This window comes from Trifolium pratense, linkage group LG6, assembly GCF_020283565.1.
Source record: "Trifolium pratense cultivar HEN17-A07 linkage group LG6, ARS_RC_1.1, whole genome shotgun sequence".
Classification (NCBI taxonomy): Eukaryota; Viridiplantae; Streptophyta; class Magnoliopsida; order Fabales; family Fabaceae; genus Trifolium; species Trifolium pratense.
Genome location: NC_060064.1, coordinates 29,187,498 through 29,207,891, shown reverse-complemented (window position 1 = coordinate 29,207,891; position 20,394 = coordinate 29,187,498). Strand labels below are relative to the sequence as shown.

General features: G+C 31.6%; 3 long non-coding RNA genes across 3 annotated transcripts; 1 reads left to right on the top strand and 2 right to left on the bottom strand.

The window, feature by feature from the left end:
- Positions 1-6,381: 6,381 nt before the first annotated feature.
- LOC123888894 lies at positions 6,382-7,195 on the top strand. The gene is made up of 2 exons (XR_006802348.1): positions 6,382-6,522; positions 6,625-7,195. It is a non-coding gene; the product is annotated as an uncharacterized LOC123888894 (long non-coding RNA).
- A 345-nt stretch (positions 7,196-7,540) lies between these two features.
- Positions 7,541-8,797, bottom strand: LOC123888893. Its single transcript, XR_006802347.1, has 2 exons — positions 7,874-8,797; positions 7,541-7,777 (listed from the first exon to the last, which is right to left on the bottom strand). It is a non-coding gene; the product is annotated as an uncharacterized LOC123888893 (long non-coding RNA).
- Positions 8,798-11,826: 3,029 nt separating this feature from the next.
- LOC123888892 lies at positions 11,827-12,498 on the bottom strand. Its single transcript, XR_006802346.1, has 2 exons — positions 12,228-12,498; positions 11,827-12,135 (listed from the first exon to the last, which is right to left on the bottom strand). It is a non-coding gene; the product is annotated as an uncharacterized LOC123888892 (long non-coding RNA).
- Between the last annotated feature and the right edge of the window lie 7,896 nt (positions 12,499-20,394).

Genomic DNA, 20,394 nt, shown 5'->3' with positions numbered 1-20,394 from the left:
CACGGACCGTTTTTTTTTTTTTTTTTTTTTTAACAAAGGACGTGTGGTTATATACTATATACTGTAATATAATATGATTCTATAGAAATAATCAAATAAAATAAAGTTTCAAAGAATATTTGTATGATTCTCCCTTAATATCAATTCAAGAATATCGCATTTTCTTTCCTACTCTCCCACTTATACTAAAATGCTTATCCTAACATGAAAGACATTCTCGTGTCTTGTATGTGCACCACTTATTTAATTGTTAAATCAAACTATCCCACAAGATATTACCATGACACTCAACACTTCATGAGATTCAAGGTAATTTTGTTGCTTTATCCTATCTGTGGTTGATTCTTGTTTCTCTCTTTTTTTGAGGAGTTTTCTTCTTCCCGTAGTGGTACAATTGAGGGGTACTAGTTTGTTGGTGGTGTGCCTCCTTGTTTTCCTTCAATTTTATCTTAGAGATAGTTGGATTCTTGGAGAGATTACTTCTGATACCCCCTCCGGTCCTTTTTATTAGGAACACTTTGAAAAAATCACACAGACCAATGAAGCACATTTAACATAGTTATTTTCATTTAATACTCTTATAAATTTAAATTTATTAATGTATACCCTTATTTAATTACTCTTTATTCAACTAACTTACTTATTTTTAAATTCTCTCTCATAATAAATAAGGGCATAAGTGAAATTGAACATTTAAAACATTTGAAAATTGGTCAAAGTTTCTTATAAAAAGGACCAAATTTTTTGCCCTAAGTGTTCCTTTTAAAAAGGACCGGAGGGAGTACTTTTTATTTTCCTAAACTTTCTCTTGTACTTTTTTTCGTTTTTATATTTATATAATACTCTCTCCCGTCCTATATATAAGAAAAAGTTGACTTTTTAGATTCATTGTAGAATTGATGTATTTAGACTATATTATTATCTAGATACATCAATTTTACAATGAATCTAAAACGTAAAATATTTCTTATATATAAAACCGGAGAGAGTATAATTTATTTATTTGCCGTTGATAAAAAATCAAATGGACCCACAACATATCAAACTCATTATTTATTTTTTTGACAAACAAACACTCAATTTTTTCTTTCTTCTTCTTCTTCTTCACTATGGTGAAAGAAAAACAAAATTAGTAATTGTTTTAAAATTTATAGACTTAAATTATCAAGATCTGAATTTCTCTACAATGGCATCCATCGTTCAAAATCTTCAACAAATCTCCTCACTCTTTCCTTCCGCATCAAATAGCCATTTATTTTGAATTTGTTTATTAATTGAATTTGAAGGGAAAAATTATATTTAAGTAATCATGCCTAAATATAATTCTCAAAAGAAAATTTATGTCCTTTTACTGCTAGCTATTGCATACGAAATCAATGAAGGCCAAGAGTAATTAGTACAAAATATATTTATAAGAAACAAAAATATATTTGATTTTTCCATTAATGAACAAATAAATTGAGAAGCAACAAAAATATATTTGATTTTTTGTTCAAAATCGAAAATTTCATTATCCATTTTTTCATAAGCAAATCTCTTCTCTCATCCCCAAAAAAGATAGCTTGTTCTGTACCCATTTAATCTAAAGTATTTTTTATTTTTTTTTTGGATTTCTAAAGTATTATTTTAGTATGTGTTTATTTTATGGATGCAAAAATTTATCCGAAGATTAGTTATACCAGGAACATAATAATGTGAACTTTATTCCGAAGAATTTTTTTTAAAAAATATATGTTTGGTAAGCCAAAAAAGCTATCTTATAGCTTATGTCTTATCACTTATAAGCTAAAAGACTTGTTTGGTAACAGTCTTTTCAGAAAAAGCTTATAGTTTATTTAACTAACTTATATCTTATTTTCCAGAAGTTATTTCAAGTAGTTTATGAGCTTATAGCTTCTAACTTATCATTTTTTCTTCCAATTTTACCCTTATAATTATATCTTAAATAGATTTATCCTTTAAAATTGATTACAATTGAAATCAAAATAAGTATGTTATATACCGTATTATTTTTTTACGCTTGTCCCTATTTTTATCCCTTAAACGTTGTTGTAAGTATCCCTATATTATCACCGTTTTATTTTTATACTAATATTACTGTATCATTACTTTTGATTTATCCTTTTATATATATGTTACTCAGTATAAGGAAATTGATTGTTATTACATGTACGTAACTATATTTGTTTTTTTTTTACGCAACCTATATTTGTTATAAAAACCTAAAAGTTGTTAAATAAATTTGTTTATTATAAAACCTAAAAAATATTTTTTTACGCAATTTGTTTGTTATAAAACCTAAAAAATGTTATTTTTAATCTTTTTTATAAAGTATAATCATTGAAATGAAAATAAATTTAAAACAAAATTTCAAAGAATAATATTTAATTTAATAATATATAAAAGATATATTAAATTAATAAATTTGAAGTATCTTAAATATTAATTAGATATAGATTTTATAAAAAAATTACAAGAGATTTTATTATATATTAAGAATGACCTTTTATGTCATTTTACTTTTATCAGTCAGTTGAACCGCTTATTTTACCCAACACTTCAATTAGCTTATCAGCCATAAGTCATCAGTCATCAGCTAGAAGCTATCAACTATCAGCTATAAATTAGCTTATCAACCAACTGCTATTTTTGTCGAACAGAGCCTATACCAAGGGAGAATAAATTAGTGCGGATCCCATGTTTCTTACATTGAAAAGAGTGTGGTTTTTTAAAGTTGTTAAAAACTTCCCACTTTTCGTTGATGTCATGAATTTTTTTTTCTACCCCTATATTTATCCATTTATCCCTACAAACAAACCAATATTCCCATTTTACCCATGTTAGAAAACTTAAAAAATGAGTTTTGAACATTTGCCACGGTTTAACCGTGGCTAAATGGAAAATTTTCGGAACACTTTCCCGTACGTTTTCCGATAACAAGTATAAACCGGAACAATTGGAAAAAGTATTCCGAAAAGAGTTAGCCACGGTTAAACCGTGGCAAATATTAAAATATGGAAAATTTGTCCCTTATGTCGTCTTTCATTCATGACATAAAAAACCAGAACATGAAATTTTTGATGACACACAAAATCCAAATTCTATTCCTATAGATAACTGCAATTATCATCCACTTGAAAAATCAACAATCGCCTCATACCTTCTTCTGATATGGTTGGATTAGGAGGTTCATATGTCCCTTTTCAACAACCTAACTTAACTATGGAATCAATAACATTGCTCTATCTCCAAATTCCAACAACAATAATAACAATTCACTTTACTTTGTTTCATACCAAGTACAAGTGGTTCCAATTCCACTCGCTCTCAAATGTTGCCATAACTCAATTCTTGAAGAGATATATATGAGCTATTTTTTGCTACGCAAAATTTTCCAGATTCCTACGGTTATACCGTGGCTAATTCTTTTTGGAACACTTTTTTAACTGTTTCGGTTTGCATTTGGTTGCCGGCAAACTTAGTGGAAAGTGTTCCGGAAAATTTTCATTTAGCCACGGTTAAACCATTGCAAATATTCAAAACTCATTTTTTAAGTTTTTTTGAAGGGGTAAAATGAGAATATTGGTTGGTTTGTAGGGGTAAAGTGATAAATGTTGGGGTACAAAAAAAATTTTCTTGATGTCATGCACGTGTTGGGTCCTTTTGCGTTCATCACTTTTTTTTTTTGAAAACTTGGTATTGTGTTCATCACTTTGACTTCCGGAATTAATACAATGACCCTTGTAGTAGTAGTAGTAATAAAAAAAAAACTGTATTTTTTTTTCTTTCTTTAAATAAAATTAGAAACAAAAATTAAATAAAATATATTTTGAATCGAGAAGCAATTAATTTTGACGAAGTGACGAAGCGATTCCGACGAAGTGATTCTGGTGTGAGATCGAGTTGCGATTATGGATCGAGAAGCGATTCTGAAATTTTGCGATTCTGAATCGAGAAGCAATTATGGAGAGATCGAAGCCGATTCTGGAGAAAAGCGATTTTGGAGATGAGCGATTTTGGAGCGAACGTGATTTTGAGAGATGAAGGAGAGTGCGATTTTGAGTTATTAAAACTAGGTTAGAGTAGTTTTTATAGTAAATAAAGACCAAAATCAAGTAAATATCGGAAAAAATGAAGACACAAGGACCAGAAACAAGAAAAGTGGAAAAAACCGGAAAAAATTGGCAAAAAATGGAATTAAGAAGCTCACCATTGTACCCATGATGAGTCTGGGCGTGGCGCGATGAGAAACGGATAAAATTGAAGAAAATATGTTGAAAATCTTTACCATCGTGGCACGATGGCTTGTCATCGTGACACGATGATGACTTGTAAAATACGCAGAAAATCCTGAAGAAATCTTCCATCGCACCACGATAGGATCCATCGTGGCCACAATGAGGCAAAATTACACGCCATCGTGGCCACAATAGGTGCGATGGATGCGCAGAAAAAGCCCAAACCCAATTGTAAAACTATTAATAGAGTCTTCCTCCTTCACAATGATATATTCAGAGATATTGAGACTTGTTCAATATTCACAATAAAGTTAGGAGAACTATAAGGAGGAGGCAAGGAGGCCAAGGAACTCCAAGGCTAACAAGGTTCTTTTCTTTCTGTCTTTGTAATTTATTTTTCCTAAATTAGGTGGAGTCGAGAAACTCCCTTACGAATGCTTGGTTGTATTATTTATAATATTTATAAATATTAGTTATTTCTATTCAAACTCTTTTGTTGTCTGGTTTTAGTTATTTTTGTTAGATAATAAAATAATTAGTCTATGTTATTGGGGATATTAGTTTAGAGTCCATTAGGTTTTATTATATATTCTATAGTAACCTTTTTGTAATGTCAAGCTATGGGTATTCTATTGAAACCCTAGCCGTCTTTCTCTTTTCCTATTTGTATATCTATATTGTTAACATGGTATCTAGAGCATGGTACGATCCGCCATGAATCATTTGTCGCGAAATCAATTCATTACAACAGTCTTGCAAAATAGAACAAAAAATAATGTTAGACGAAGTACTAAACAACTAAATAAATCTCCAGGAAACTCCCGCTTGCCTACTCCTTAGTTTTCTTACCACGAAAAACCTACGTACCTAAAAAATGAAATGAGTTGATTGAGACTCTAAAGCCTCAGTGAGTTCTTACTACCCTAACTAATGGTTAATAGTCACCCGGGATCATAACTAATTAGTTGATCATCACATACTAATTGATTAACATAATTTACATAAAACATAGGTATATCATATATTAATTATCTTGTTCATTTTAAACTCAAGGACACTTTAGGTTGAGCTGATCTTGGAGGCCTACTACGTAAGCCTGATAATAATGTAGGTTAGTCTTCGCCTGACTAACATAAATAACTAGATTATTAATAGACTGGAATCCTATTAGTTAGCAAAAGCTAATAACTCCGATGACGTAACCTTAACCATCGTTGTAATATATGATGACCTAATTAAATTAATAACTTAAGTCATTGATTATCTAACATAACCCGTCCCGGTGAAAACTTACATGATCTATAAAGTCCATACTTAACATTTACTTGAATTTCCCTTTTGGCTAACTTAAATATTGAAAATAAGTAAAGCTAAAATCATGGTTAATGTTTGTAAACTTTTCTCACTATGCCAAAAAAGATTTTAGATGGCGTTTATAAAGTGCTGTTTATTTTGGTGCTGTTAAAAGTTTAGACAACGCTTCATAATCAAGTAAAAGTGTTGTCTAAAGATACCATAAGACAATGTTTTTTTTAGAGTTTTCTAAAAAGTTTTACACAACGAAAGAATTTGCATGACAAAAATGTCCTACAAACTTGGTATTGAAGAGATTGAATGCGATGCCCGATATATATAGTTTTAGGAGAATGTTAACTTGTGCCCTTAAGGGCACATGTTAAGAAGATAAATATGGAAAAAATTTATTGAACTTGTGGTGTATTCAATTATCTAAACATTAAATTCTTTGTATCATTAAATGCTATATTTCTATTTTTAGGTAGCTTAACATGTGCCCTTAGGGCACAAGTTAACATGACCGATAGTTTTATAATTGGACTTAGATGATGATATGATTAATTGTTTAAGGTTAATGAAAGTGAGTGAGTGATTGTATGTGCGGGTCCCATTCATAAATAAATCATGTGTATTTGTATTCAACAAATTTCTTCTAATTAAGTCATTGTTCTATACGAAACTCGAATTATTTTCATTACTAATAATTAAAGTGAGATGTTAAATGTGCTAAAGGGGTATATTGTCACATTGTGGAATTTAAGAGACATTTAGTAATTATTAAAATTTTATAAATTCTTTTTATAACTTTATAAGTGCTAAAAACTATTTAATTAATGTAAGGAGAACATAAGTTTCATAAATTATAAAGTGATAAAATCATATTCTATTTGATACATGCAAAGGTTGGAAAATATGTTTAAAATTATCAAGTTTATTTGTGTTATGATTATTCTTCTTTCCCTATTTCTTGTTGCAACAAGTATTAAATGTAAGCATTTTTATCTCCCTTACAAATTTCCTTATTTCCTTCGTACAAACTATTTTATTCCATTTTAATAAAATTTTATTTTCTCACTTTTTTACATTATAGTGGGACATGAATGTGTTTATGCTAAAGATTGTATCGAGCTACGATGCCCATATCCTTCTAAACCGAGGTGTCTTAAAAATAAGTGTGTATGTCGTTATTAATTATTCTATGAGTTGTTATGTAGCTATTGTTATGTGACACCCATTAATTTAATTTTCTTTTAGCTTTCAAATTTCACGGACCTTATTATTATGTGCTATAATAAAATAATATGATGCTACTGAAATGAAATAAAGTATCAAAGAATATTATGTGTATTATTGGATTCTCCTTTAATATCAATTAAAAAATATCACATTTTCTTTCCTATTCTCCCACTTATATTAAAATGTTTATTCTAACATAAAAGATATTCTCATGTCTTGTATGGTGCACCACATATTTTAATTTTTAGGTCAAATTATCTCGCAAGATCTTATCATGGACCCTCAACACTATATCAACTCTCATTGTTTATTTTTTGAAAAATCACACTCAATTATTTTTTTTCTCCTTCTTCTTCACTATGGTGAAAGAAAAACAAAATCACCAATCATTTTAAATTTCAAGATTTATAGACTTAAATTATCAAGATCTGAATTTTTCTACAATAGCATTCATCCTTCAAAATCTTCAACAGAGACACTCTCCTCGCACATCACAAAATCTTCAACTTTCATTTGCTTTTAATTGATTTGTGGTTGAAAGATTGTGATATGCAACACCCCCAATCTTTGTACTTATAACTAAGAATGATTCGATTTGCCATTGTATTAGTTAACACAATCCTCGAGGTTCGATCTTTATTACTACTTGAGCGATAAACTAGTGCACTTGCTAGTCAACAACTATCTTTCATTAAAAAAAGGGACAAATGGAGACGAGAGTATAAATAATATTCTTTGATGCGTTATTTCATTTCAGTTGCATCATATTATAGTACAAAAAAGGTTCATGAAATTTTAAAAGTTAAAAGAAAATTAAATTATTAGTTACCACAATAACTACATTACAACTCATAGGTACCTATAGAGCTTTATATTTAATTAATTACTACAATGACAAAAACCATTAATACACTTTGTGTTTGTAGGATATGGGCAAAAATTGTATGGACAATCACCTTTACGAAGACAATGAATATTTTTTCGTTTTGGTAAGACACATCGAATATCTAAAAAGAGAAACAAAAATTAATATTATTAAAATGAGCTAAAATATTGTGTAGGAAGAATGGAAGGAAATTTGCAAAGGAGATAAAATTATTTACCTTGAGAGCTTGTTGAAACAAGAAATAGGGAAAGAAGGATAATTATATTATAAACAAACTTTTCAATTTTATTCATATTTTACAACTGTTGCATGTATAAATAGAATATGATTTTATCGCTTTTTGATATATAAAGCTCAAATTCTCCTTGCATCAAATAAATAATTTTTAACATTTATAGAGTTCTAAAATGATTAGACTTCCTAAAATTAAAATAATTATTAAATGTCTCTTAAGTATAACCAATGCATTAATATACCCCTTTAACAGCTTTAGTAAGGAGGTTACATAAAATTTACAAATCGTATGATTCATACTTATATTTTTTTTACCAAATTTTAATTATTTTATAACCCTTCATACTAGGAAAGGCAAAATCACAAAACAAAAATAATATTGTGACACACCGATAACTCATATTATGATTTTGACACATTGATAACTCATGCTAAAAAAGGGAAAATCACAACAAAAATATCATAGATTTATCTTTGGTTGTTGTTCTTCTTATGTTACACTTCTAAACTTTTTTATGATGCGTAAATCTATGATTTTGGTTGTATGTATTGTTAAGTTTATCATGGGCTAAAACTCTTGTTATTGGAATTATGTGAAGTTCAATGCAAGTCCAATGTGTTATTCATGTGAAATGATTATGTTGTTTTGTGCATCTTTATTTCTTATAATACGTTTGATCAACTTAGATCTGAACACAAGTTTATTATTATGAGATCTAGTAATAAATGTAAATTAAGAAATATAGTTAAGTAGAGGATGAACACATACTTCTTACTTAATGATTTAGACATCAGCGTTAAAGTCATAGTCAGAAACAAAGCAGATTTAAATTGAAGTGAACTGAATTAAGCCAATTGACGGTGGTTCTGCAAGTGCACAAAATCGGTACCAAATAATAAAGTGATAAGTTTATCGTTCTACACAGGGATTGTGCCAAAATTACTAGTTTCGCTTAGGAATGTTTTTGCATTCGCTTTGGTGTTTGGATATAGTTGTGCTGATTATAAAATAAATTGCAATAATTAAAGTGCAGAAAAGTAAATTGCAGGAAATTAAATGATTGTAAAAGTAAATGGTGCGTGTGTGTGCACGTGGGATGGTTAAGTGTGGTCGAATCCCTCCCTTACACCTGCTTGGTGGTTATTCCCTTGTTTCCCTATATCAGGAATTAGACAATTAAAAATAGGTTCATAAGCACTCGTTCCATATTTCTATTACAAATTGTTTAGAGCCTAGTTAGGGTTACCTTTACTTTGCTTAAATAACCTTGTCGCCGGTTCCACATTTTTTGTTAAAAACGTTGGTATCATTACCTTTAAGGCTCCATGTGTCACAAGCTGTCACGCGTGCCTCTAACTAGTCCTAACTCTGCCTCAGGTAGAAATTATCGTTCATTCTAATCCTATACTAAGATTCAGATACTGAATTTAATGGTCTCATCTTGGCCATAGCACATCGTCTTTCGTTCGGGTTTACTAGCTTCGTTTCCTATGCGATATCCACTAGCTCCTTAGATTTTAATCTAATGTGATCGGTATTAAAATAAATATAAAACCAGACGATAAAAGAGTTTGAAATTTGAAACAATTGAATTTATACCCAAATTATACAAAACCAAGCATTCGTAAGGGAGTTCCTTGACTCCACCTAACCTAGAAAAAATAAATTACAAAGACAGAAAGAAAATAACCTTATTGGCCTTGAAGTTCTTTGGCCTCTTTGCCTCCTCCTTATAGTTCTCCTAACTCTAGAGTGAATATTCAATGTCTTTGAATATTTCTAAATGAATAATAGTGGAGGAGGAATGCTCTATTTATAGTTTTTCAACTGGGTTTTGGGCTTTTCTGCGCGTCCATTGCACCCATCGTGGCCATGATGGTGTGTAATTTTGCCTCATCGTGGCCACGATGGATCATATCGTGGTACGATGGGAAAGATTTGTTGTAGATTTTCTTCAATTTAAACCGCTTTCTCATCGCGCCAAGCCGGATCTCATCGTGGGTACGATGGTGCGCGCTGTTTATTACGTTTTTGCCCTTTTTTGCTGCTTTTTTCCAGTTTTCTTGCTTCCGGGCCAAGTAACTTCACTTTTCCAGGTATTTGCTTGCTTTTGGGCTTCAACTGCTATTAAAACTACCTAAATTACTACTAAAAACATCATATAATTGACTGTCATCACCAACCTAGACATATGAACAACTTATCCGTCATTTCATATTCTTACGTTGTAGACATACATAACAAGGTTTAACTTTGCTCACTGATGATCATGACACCATTTATCGGTCAATAACATTAGAATTGTAGTTGAATGAATCATTATTCCAACACACTTCCAACTTCAATTTCACAAACCTTTATAATTATTTTCCTTTTAACTTTTGAAACCCCAAATGTTATTTGGTTACCTTTTTGCTCTTAATTAAGCTAAGAACTATTTTGTATGTTAATTGGAATAATATTTCCTTAAACAATCTATGTGGGTACAATACGCTTTCTTATCATTTCTTATAGATTTGATTGTGTATACTTGCACATGTTTTGAATGCAACCATTTTTTGGCGCCGTTGTTGGGATTGTACGGTTCAATTTCATTTTTACATTCAATTTATATTTGTAGTTTATTTCATACTTAATTTGTTCTGCATGCACAAGTTACTCACTGCTGAATATAGAGCGTATTGTAATTGGTGTGCATACTATTGAAGCTTTACTTGAAGAAGATGATATTCTCAAGAAGAGGAAATGACCCAAGAAGGAGAAGGAGCCGTTGCAAAGCCAGACATAATTGGCATTGCAAATTGCAGAGCACATAATATATTAGAGATTATACTGTTTTTAATCCTAACGTTATGAACAATATTGGTATCATCAGACCAGAGATTATTGCTGCACAGTTTGAATTTAAAAAAATGACGTTCCAAATTCTACAAACTGTTGGTAATTTTCCGATGCTGCTATTGATGATCCACACTTGCACTTAAGGCATAATTTCTAAAAATAGCAAGTAATTTCAAGATTACTGAAATTAATGATGATGCTCTCAGACTCAATACTTACTATTGGTGTTTTGATGATAGAAAAAAAAAATTATCTAATAACCATTTATTATAAGTGTGCAGATTATATTCACGCCAACACATATAACTTACACCGGTGTAACATTTGAGTAATGTTACACCGCTAAATAACGTTTTAACGATTACAAATTTTACAAAATTCACTGTTGGATTGAAAACTTATATTGTATAGATCATCTATGTTAAATTTTGCAAAAATCTAAAATTGTTTAATATGTTATTGAAACCGATCAAGATTAACGATTTATGTGTTTTTATTGAATACTGTCAATTTTGATCTATCACAAAAACATATCAAAAGATTTTAAATTTTTATAAAATTTAACATAGATGATCTATACGATATAAACTTTCAATTCAATGGTGAATTTTGTAAAATTTGTATTCGTTAAAGCGTTATTGAGCGGTGTAACATTACTCAAATGTGACACCGGTGTAATTTGACCACTCCTCATATATATATATATATATATATATCAAGTAATGTCCAAAACAAATCCATCTCCATCTTACAACTTTTTCTAACACACAAACATGTTTTTGTTATTAGTCTTTGTGGATTGATACTCTTTTTAAAGAGTATAATGTATTTTTGAAGAAAAAACGAAATAATCTATTTTATTATTATAACAACTATTCAATTTAGTTATATTTAATTGCGAGATCAAATATGGTAACTTGAATGTGGTAATAATTTTATGGAGAATGTTAACATGTGCACTTATGACTCATGTTAAGGAATCAAAAATAAAAATTATACTTTAAAATTTGTGCATTAAAATCAAATTCAATTCAATGTTACAATATACACAAAAGTTATCATAATAAAAAAAAATGGACATACAGGCCCTGGGGTCTAGATAATATTCTTTGATGTTTTATTTCATTTAAATTACATCATATTAAAGTACAAAACAACAAGGTTCGTAAAATTTAAAAGCTAAAAAAAATAAATTAAATTATTGGTTATCATCACAATAACTACATAACAACTCATGGATTAATTATTTTAGCAGTGTGCATGTGTAGTCTCTTGGGTCTGCCACTTTTAACCTATGGAGCTTTATAATTATTGACAAAGACATAAACCTTTAATACACTTAATTCTTTTAGGGTATGGGCAAAATAGGTTTGGACAATCACCTTTATGAGCACATTGAATATCTAAAAAGAGAAACAAGAATTAATGTTACTAAAATAGAGATAAAATATTATAAGTAAATAAATAAATTTGTAATGGAGATAAAAATGCTTACAAGTAAAGCTTGTTGAAACAATAAATAAGGAAAGAAGAATAATCATAATATAAACAAATTTTACTATTTTAGTCATATTTTCCAACCTTTAGCATGTAAAATTGTAAATAGAATATGATTTTATTGCTTTTTTATTTATAAAACCCATGTTCTCCTTACATCAATTAAAGAGTTTTTAACACTTAACTTATAGAGTTCTAAAAAGGCATCGTAAATTTAAAATAATTATTTAAAGTCTCTCAATGCGTTAATATGCCCCTTTAACACTTTTAGTAAGAGGTCACATATAAAATTTATAAATTATAAGAATTCATCCTAATTTTTTACCAAATTTTTATTACTTTATAACCTTTCATGCTAGAAAAGGAAAAATCACAATACAAAAATAATATTGTTTGTGACACACTAAACCCTATATATATATATATATATATATATATATATATATATATATATATATATATATATATATATATAGACTAACACTCATTTACATAAGACCTCAAAACAAAAAAACACAAAACCTAAGCTTCAACATCATTACAATGAAGAAAGATCGACAATCAATTGAGTTTTGTACAAAAGATTATATTGAAACGTATATAACCCTTACTACTTCTTTTTCTTTATCTTGTGAACATTGAAGACAATGTCCTATATATTCCAAACATGGGGTTTCAAATATACAGGAAATTATAGCAGATTTCAGACATTTTCTATAAAATTAAGCTGCAAAATTTAAGATTCCCAATAAAAAAAACCAGGAACCAATCAATATACACAAAATCAATTAAAAACTAGGATTTAATTAAGTTGTACTATGTACCTCCGTCCCTAAATATAAAATCTTCTTTACATTTTTTTTATCCATTTTTATAAGATTCCTTTCATATTTTCAAGAGTATTAATTATTTCTTTACCAACATTGATGAATTTGAACTAACTTTAATCCAAGTTCATCCATTGAAATCCGTAATTTTCTTTCCTTCCTATTTCTTTCCGCTCAACCAAACTGACCCTAAATTAGAACAATAGAAAAATTAGAACAATAGAAAGTGTGACAAGAAATTAACTTACTGCACATAAAAGCTCTTCCCTTAGTTGATCATTACAAGGAAGATTAGAACTATTAGAAGTTTTTTTGGAAAAAAAAAAAAAAAAGATGGAGGAAGCAAATTCATCTTAAAAATCAAGAAAGAGGAAACAAACAAAATAACATTTACCAACCATACGCATTTTATAATCTTTGGTTGAAAATTCCAAGTTTTATATACACAACAACTATCCCCGAATCCTCGTATGTCCACAATTTCCGGAATAAGTATTAAACATTTGTTGTTGATAGTACAAGGATATACACGAAATAAATTATACAAAAAATGAATAAAATAAAAAGAAAAACATGTTTGAAGAAATAAAAAGAAAAACATTATAAAAAAGATGTACACGTATTGTTAAAAAAAAAAGATGTACACGAAATCAATTTGACTCCACTTTTTTTTTTTGTTGCCACAATGGAGCCGATGATCGAAATCTAATATACTCTTCTTTCTATTTAACATATATTTCTCGATAATTTTTATTTATTTTTTACAATATCTCTCTCAACAAACTATACATATATTATTCTGACATTTTCCACTGAATATTTGTTGGATATGCCTTGAAATCTCAGTTACAAGAAGTCAGAAAAATCTTTGTTGAATCTTTTTTGCATCTTTGATGTTTTGAAGATTTTTTGGGAAAAAAAAATATATTTTCTTGGAAGATATTCTGACTTGGATTTGTTTTATTTTAAAACAGATTTGTTACTAATTTTTTGGCATATATTTTTCTATAAATAGGGAGTGCTTTATTCATAGAAAAAGTGAGAGAGAAAGGGAGCAACAATGTAGGGTTTTCAATTAGGATTTGCCGCCGACACAAGGCTAGGGTTTTAGAGAGAAACAAGAGGGGTTGTCTCTTGGTATAACTCTAGGGTTGGGCAAAGGGGATTGATTACACCTTGGGAAACACTTATCAAATTGAGTCTCTTGGCCACGGGAAGAGATTCGGGATTTGGGTAGAATTAGGATTAATTCTTGTAACCCAATTGGGAATTTCTTTGTAGCGTTACTCTTTGATATAGTGGAACGGAGGGGCTGCTCTCTCCCCCAGACTAGGTCATTATTGGACCGAACTGGGTAAACAAATATTGTGTTCTTTCTTCTCCTTTATCTTGTTTATCGGTTATTATTATTATTGCTTATTCCGCTTAATTATTTGGTTGCCGTTCTATTGCTCCACACATCAAGTTATTCATTGGTGTGATTTTAAGACGAATTCACAACATTGGCGCCCACCGTGGGGCAATCGGAACAATTTGAAGTGAGCACCATGGATTCTAAGTCGGATATCGAGGGACTTTCCGAAAGCAATTTGGAATTATGGAAAGTGAAGATGGAAGCAATTTTAATGTTCGGGATGATGGATAAAACATGGAGTGTTGTTATCCGGTGCCTCGAAGATAAAAAGTTAATGGAGATGGTGAAGACGGTCGGCCTGGAGAGGCGGTGGTAATAATACTCGAGTTACTTCTGAAACAACAACTTTATTATTATGTAGAAGTGCTAGTGGAAGTTGGGAACCGGTGGAGTATTTGGGTCATGGACTTTTGATGCTCCTATCACATGTGGTCAAAGAATGAATACTTTGAGACTCTAGAGCTAGTTGAAGGTGGATTCGTTCACCTTGAAAACGAAAAGCTTGAAGGTTCAAGGTATGGGTTCAGTTTGTCTTACGAAGTTTGACAATCGTGAGTTTCTTTACACAATGTGAGGTATGTTTCTGAACTTAGATGCAAAGATAGTCTGTTCTACTATTGGTCATGCATCTATAACTAGTGGTGATTCTCATAATGTGGTTGAGTTGTGGGACTTCGGGTGGACCTGTTAGTGACATGAGTTTAGTTGGACTAGTGAACAAGGTTTACTAGGTGTTGAACTGAACTGGAATTGTTGGAGACTAACAATAGCTTGAAGTATGTTTCAGAGGAATTGAAGAGGTCTTGCGTGTTACAAGGTGGAAATCATGGTGGGTATACTTTGGTGGAAACTCAGTTTGAGGTGGAGTCTTCCAATAGTGGTAGACAGTCAACATTAGCTCTTGGCTATCTAATCGGAGATAGGGAGGAGAGTGGTATTGTTGAACCAAAGAGGATGACCATGGAGACCTTGTGGGTTATGTTTCAATTGTGGCTGAAGAAGTGCAAGACCTTGAGAGGATCTTCAGGGAGGCAATTGAAAGCAACAGGTGATCAGACTTGGTAACTTGTGAGACTGCTGGAGGTAGTTGGATACAAGGAGAGTTTGATGTTGCAGCTTGTGGAACCACCTAAAATTCCAAGGTTGGTTTGGAGCCAAGCAAAACTTCGAAAGTACGGAAGGCATTCCGGGGTCGAAGAGTGGTGAAGGCTTGTAGGGCTATCGCAAAATCCCATGGATAGTCGGAGGCAAGCGATTCTTCAGGAGGACGGAAAAGGCACAATCCGGGGGCTGAAGAGGGATGGTGGAGCTTGTTAAGCTATCTAAAATGCCGATGATAGTGGGGAACAAGCGTTTCTTCAGGGTGGTACGGACTTGACCAGTTCGGAGTCTGAAGAGGGTGCGGTGAATCTTGTGGGGCTACCTAAAATCCTATGGTAGTGGGATGCAAGATCTTCATGAGAGCGGAAGGCATTCCGAGGATGAAGAGGGAGGTACAATCCGGTGATCTTGAATAGAAGATTCAAGATGGAGAGAGCAGCACGGTGGTTGATGGGATCACCATCGATTTAAAGGCAAGGTGGAGAATTGTTGGATATGCCTTGAAATCTCAGTTACAAGAAGTCAGAAAAATCTTTGTTGAATCTTTTTTGCATCTTTGATGTTTTGAAGATTTTTTGGGAAAAAAAAATATATTTTCTTGGAAGATATTCTGACTTGGATTTGTTTTATTTTAAAACAGATTTGTTACTAATTTTTTGGCATATATTTTTCTATAAATAGGGAGTGCTTTATTCATAGAAAAAGTGAGAGAGAAAGGGAGCAACAATGTAGGGTTTTCAATTAGGATTTGCCGCCGACACAAGGCTAGGGTTTTAGAGAGAAACAAGAGGGGTTGTCTCTTGGTATAACTCTAGGGTTGGGCAAAGGGGATTGATTACACCTTGGGAAACACTTATCAAATTGAGTCTCTTGGCCACGGGAAGAGATTCGGGATTTGGGTAGAATTAGGATTAATTCTTGTAACCCAATTGGGAATTTCTTTGTAGCGTTACTCTTTGATATAGTGGAACGGAGGGGCTGCTCTCTCCCCCAGACTAGGTCATTATTGGACCGAACTGGGTAAACAAATATTGTGTTCTTTCTTCTCCTTTATCTTGTTTATCGGTTATTATTATTATTGCTTATTCCGCTTAATTATTTGGTTGCCGTTCTATTGCTCCACACATCAAGTTATTCATTGGTGTGATTTTAAGACGAATTCACAACAATATTTTATTTCATTTTAGGACTAATTTATACGTAATTATTTTGAGGTATACTTAAGAGTATAATTCTTTTTAGGCTTAAATCCAGTTTTGCCCCCCTTGTTTTGATTAAATCGGAATTTTACCCCCCTGTTTTAAAACGCGGACTTTTACCCCCACAGTTTTATAATTTTTTGGATTTTGCCCCCTCTAAAATTCTGCTTTCGAGTCACAACTTCAAAGCATCGCACACAACTCAATTTGAATCAATAATTCACCAAATGGATATCGAAGTAACCGTAATCGAGTTATATTTCCACAAAATCAAACCCCACTAAATTTGGAGTTACAAAGAGAGATTAATTACCGTTTTAGTGAAGGTATGTCCCCCATATATTCTGCACAAAATCTGCTTTCGAGTCACAACTTCAAAACTTTGCACAGAATTCCATTTGGATCCACAATTCACCAAACTGGTACCGAAATGACCGAAATCGAGTTAGTTTTTCACAGAATCAAACTCCACTAAATTTGGAGTTACAGAGAGAGATTAATTATCATTTTAGTGAAGGTCAGTCCAAATCAACTAATGTATGGAACTACTACTGGTATTTTTGTCATGTCTCTCACCCTGCAGCTCATTTTTCAATATTATTTACATTTCTGGAAAGCTAACGAAATTACCCTTGTTGTCATTTAAATTTCGTCAAATTTGGAGTTACGATGTGTTTGGTAGACGATGTTGAATTTGAAGGTCATAAGTAGATTTCTGTAAAATTAGTAATTTGACAGACTTTCACTAAAACTGTAATTAATCTCTCTTTGTAACTCCAAATTGAGTGGGGTTTGATCCTGTGGAAATCTAACTCGATTATGGTCATATCGCTATCCGTTTGGTGAATTATTGATATAAATTGAGTTGTGTGCGAAGCTTTGAAGTTGTGACTTGAAAGCAGATTTTGTGCAGAGCTTTGGGGGACATACCTTCACTAAAATGGTAATTAATCTCTCTTTGTAAGTTCAAATTTAGTGGGGTTTAATTCTGTGGAAGGATAACTCGATTACGGTCATTTCGATATCCGTTTGGTGAATTATTGATCCAAATTGAGTTGTGTGCAAAGCTTTGAAGTTGTGACTCGAAAGCAGAATTTTAGGGGGGGCAAAATCCAAAAAATTGTAAAACAGAGGGAGGTAAAAGTCCGTGTTTTAAAACAGGGGGGGTAAAATTTCAATTTAATCAAAATAGGGGGGCAAAACTGCATTTAAGCCTTCTTTTTATAATACACTGAAGTATAATTTAAACTTATCATGACTTATTTTAATAAATTTTCAATATTTTTGTATTATAAAAAAATAATATTATTCTGAATTTTTTTTACACTAATTATTATGAATATTTAATTTGTTTCTTTGACCAAAGTCAATGTAAATTCAATGACTTTGGTGTCATCAATGTTGCAGATCCGGACACGTGACTTGCTCTAAACGGGAAGAACATAACAGTTCCTTTAGTGAGGCTAAGGTGTTACTTGTGGTGGTAGAGAGCTTCATGCACCGGGGGGAAAGATACCTGCAAAAACGTTAGCACTCCAACACTTAAGTCAATGTTTACTCAAGATGAGTGTGTATGAATTGAGTGCAAAGTTGAGTTTTGATGCATATATGTATTTATAGGCAGCTTCACGCATGGATATTCATGAAGAGTGACAATTTCACCACGTGAGGAGTGGGATATGGAATAGTACCATACAAGAACTATTCTTGTCCTATTGTTAGTTGTCTTGGACCTGAAGGAGCATTTTTGGGACTTCAATGTATTCGGCCTTTGGCCAGTCCAGAACATGACTATTTCGGGTATTTAAATTTTGCCATGTCAATTATAGGCTTTGTCATTATACAATTCTGGGTATTTGAATTTTGTCATATCAATTGTAGGCTTTGTCATTAGGCTGTATTATGTTATTATCTTGCTTGTTGTGACTTTATTCGCAGATTCATCCTTTTTAGTGTTTAGCAAACTTTAATATGTAATTACTTTGATTGAAATACTTTATAATTTGAATGAATGAATATTGTTATTTTTAGTCAAAAACTGTGACAAATTTCAACATAGTTAAAAACGAAAAAGAGAAATTTATGAAAACATTAAAGTTAAAAACATAAAATGACAAAATACGTATAAATAATGTGACAAAATTAAAATGATGGACTTAATTAGTAAAATGGTCCCTTAAAGATATTTTTGGTTTCAGATTGGTCCCTTAAAGAAAAAAATGTCCAAATAGGTCCCTTAAAGAAAAAAAAGTCCGAATAGATCCCTTAAAGACATCTCCGCTAATCAGTTTGGTCCTATTTAGACCTCTTTTTAGGGACCAAACTGATTAACGGAGATGTCTTTGATGGGTATCATCTGAATCACATGAACACCATAATAAAACAACTTCTAACACTAACCTTACCTTAGGATACTGTACCTTCATGTACAACTTTCTTCTTTCACAACTCTTTCCTCCTAACGCTGGTAAGAGTCAAACAACATCACACCAAGATGACGAACAAAACAACACCTCGTTGTAACACAAGATCATGCAAATTGGGGTGATTCTAACCTACGTTTTGGGCCCTAATTAATAAGTAGTATAAAAATTGTGCCTACAAAATCAACCAAAACTTTACTCAGAAACACAAGATCATGCAAATTGGTATGTATAATTTGATTCTGTTTCTTTGACTTAACATTCTTCATAAGTTGGAGAAAACTTTACTCAGAAACACAAGATCATGCAAAATGGCAGCTACCAATCTTTTCATTATTTGGATATCATAAAATTCCAGTATTAAGGAGGAGTCCTAACCAGCATATAACATAAGATCAGTTATTCATTTTAACAAATTTCATGTCAATCTCAATGAAAGGAGACAAAGAAAATCACTTTGAATTCAACCAAAATCATTCAAAATGAATCAAGCATAAAAAGATTCACATATAATTATAACTAGAAGTTCTTAGTACACCAAATTCGCATAACGATTTGCAGCCATCTTGCAGGATAATAGTGAAATAACAGCACCTCTGGTGACCTTTGGAGATATGAGAAGAATGACATGTATTCCGTCAAGAGCGCGTACCGTAAGTGAATTGAGAATGATATCGACATGACTCATTTCCATGTTCCTGACAAATGGAACCTTATTTGGAGGCCAGAATTCCACCTAAAATTAAAATGCATGTCTTATGGCGACTGTGTAGAAATTGCATTCCAACAAGATTTCGACTTAATTAAAACGGTGTTAATTGTTCCAATCTATATGTGATTTGTAATGAAGAGCATGAGGATAGTGCACACTTTTCTTTTGTAGGAACAACAGTACTCAAGTGTCGCAAATATGAGGGCTGATGCATCAAATTCAACCTATTTTTGCTGGCGAAAACTTTATAGCAGATGCACTTTTCCTGCAGATGCACTTTTTCTTCATCTCAAACGCTACAGTAAACCAGTTTTCTTTATTCTCGGTGTCGCTATATATATGGAATATTTGGCATCAAAGGAACAATAAGTTATGAAGGAATGAAGAAGAATTTGTCAGTGTTGTGTGTGATCGAGGAATCAATCTGTTGACAGGGTGGAAAAATGCGTAGGAAGTGTAACCACATCAGGTCAGGCCCAAAACGGCCGC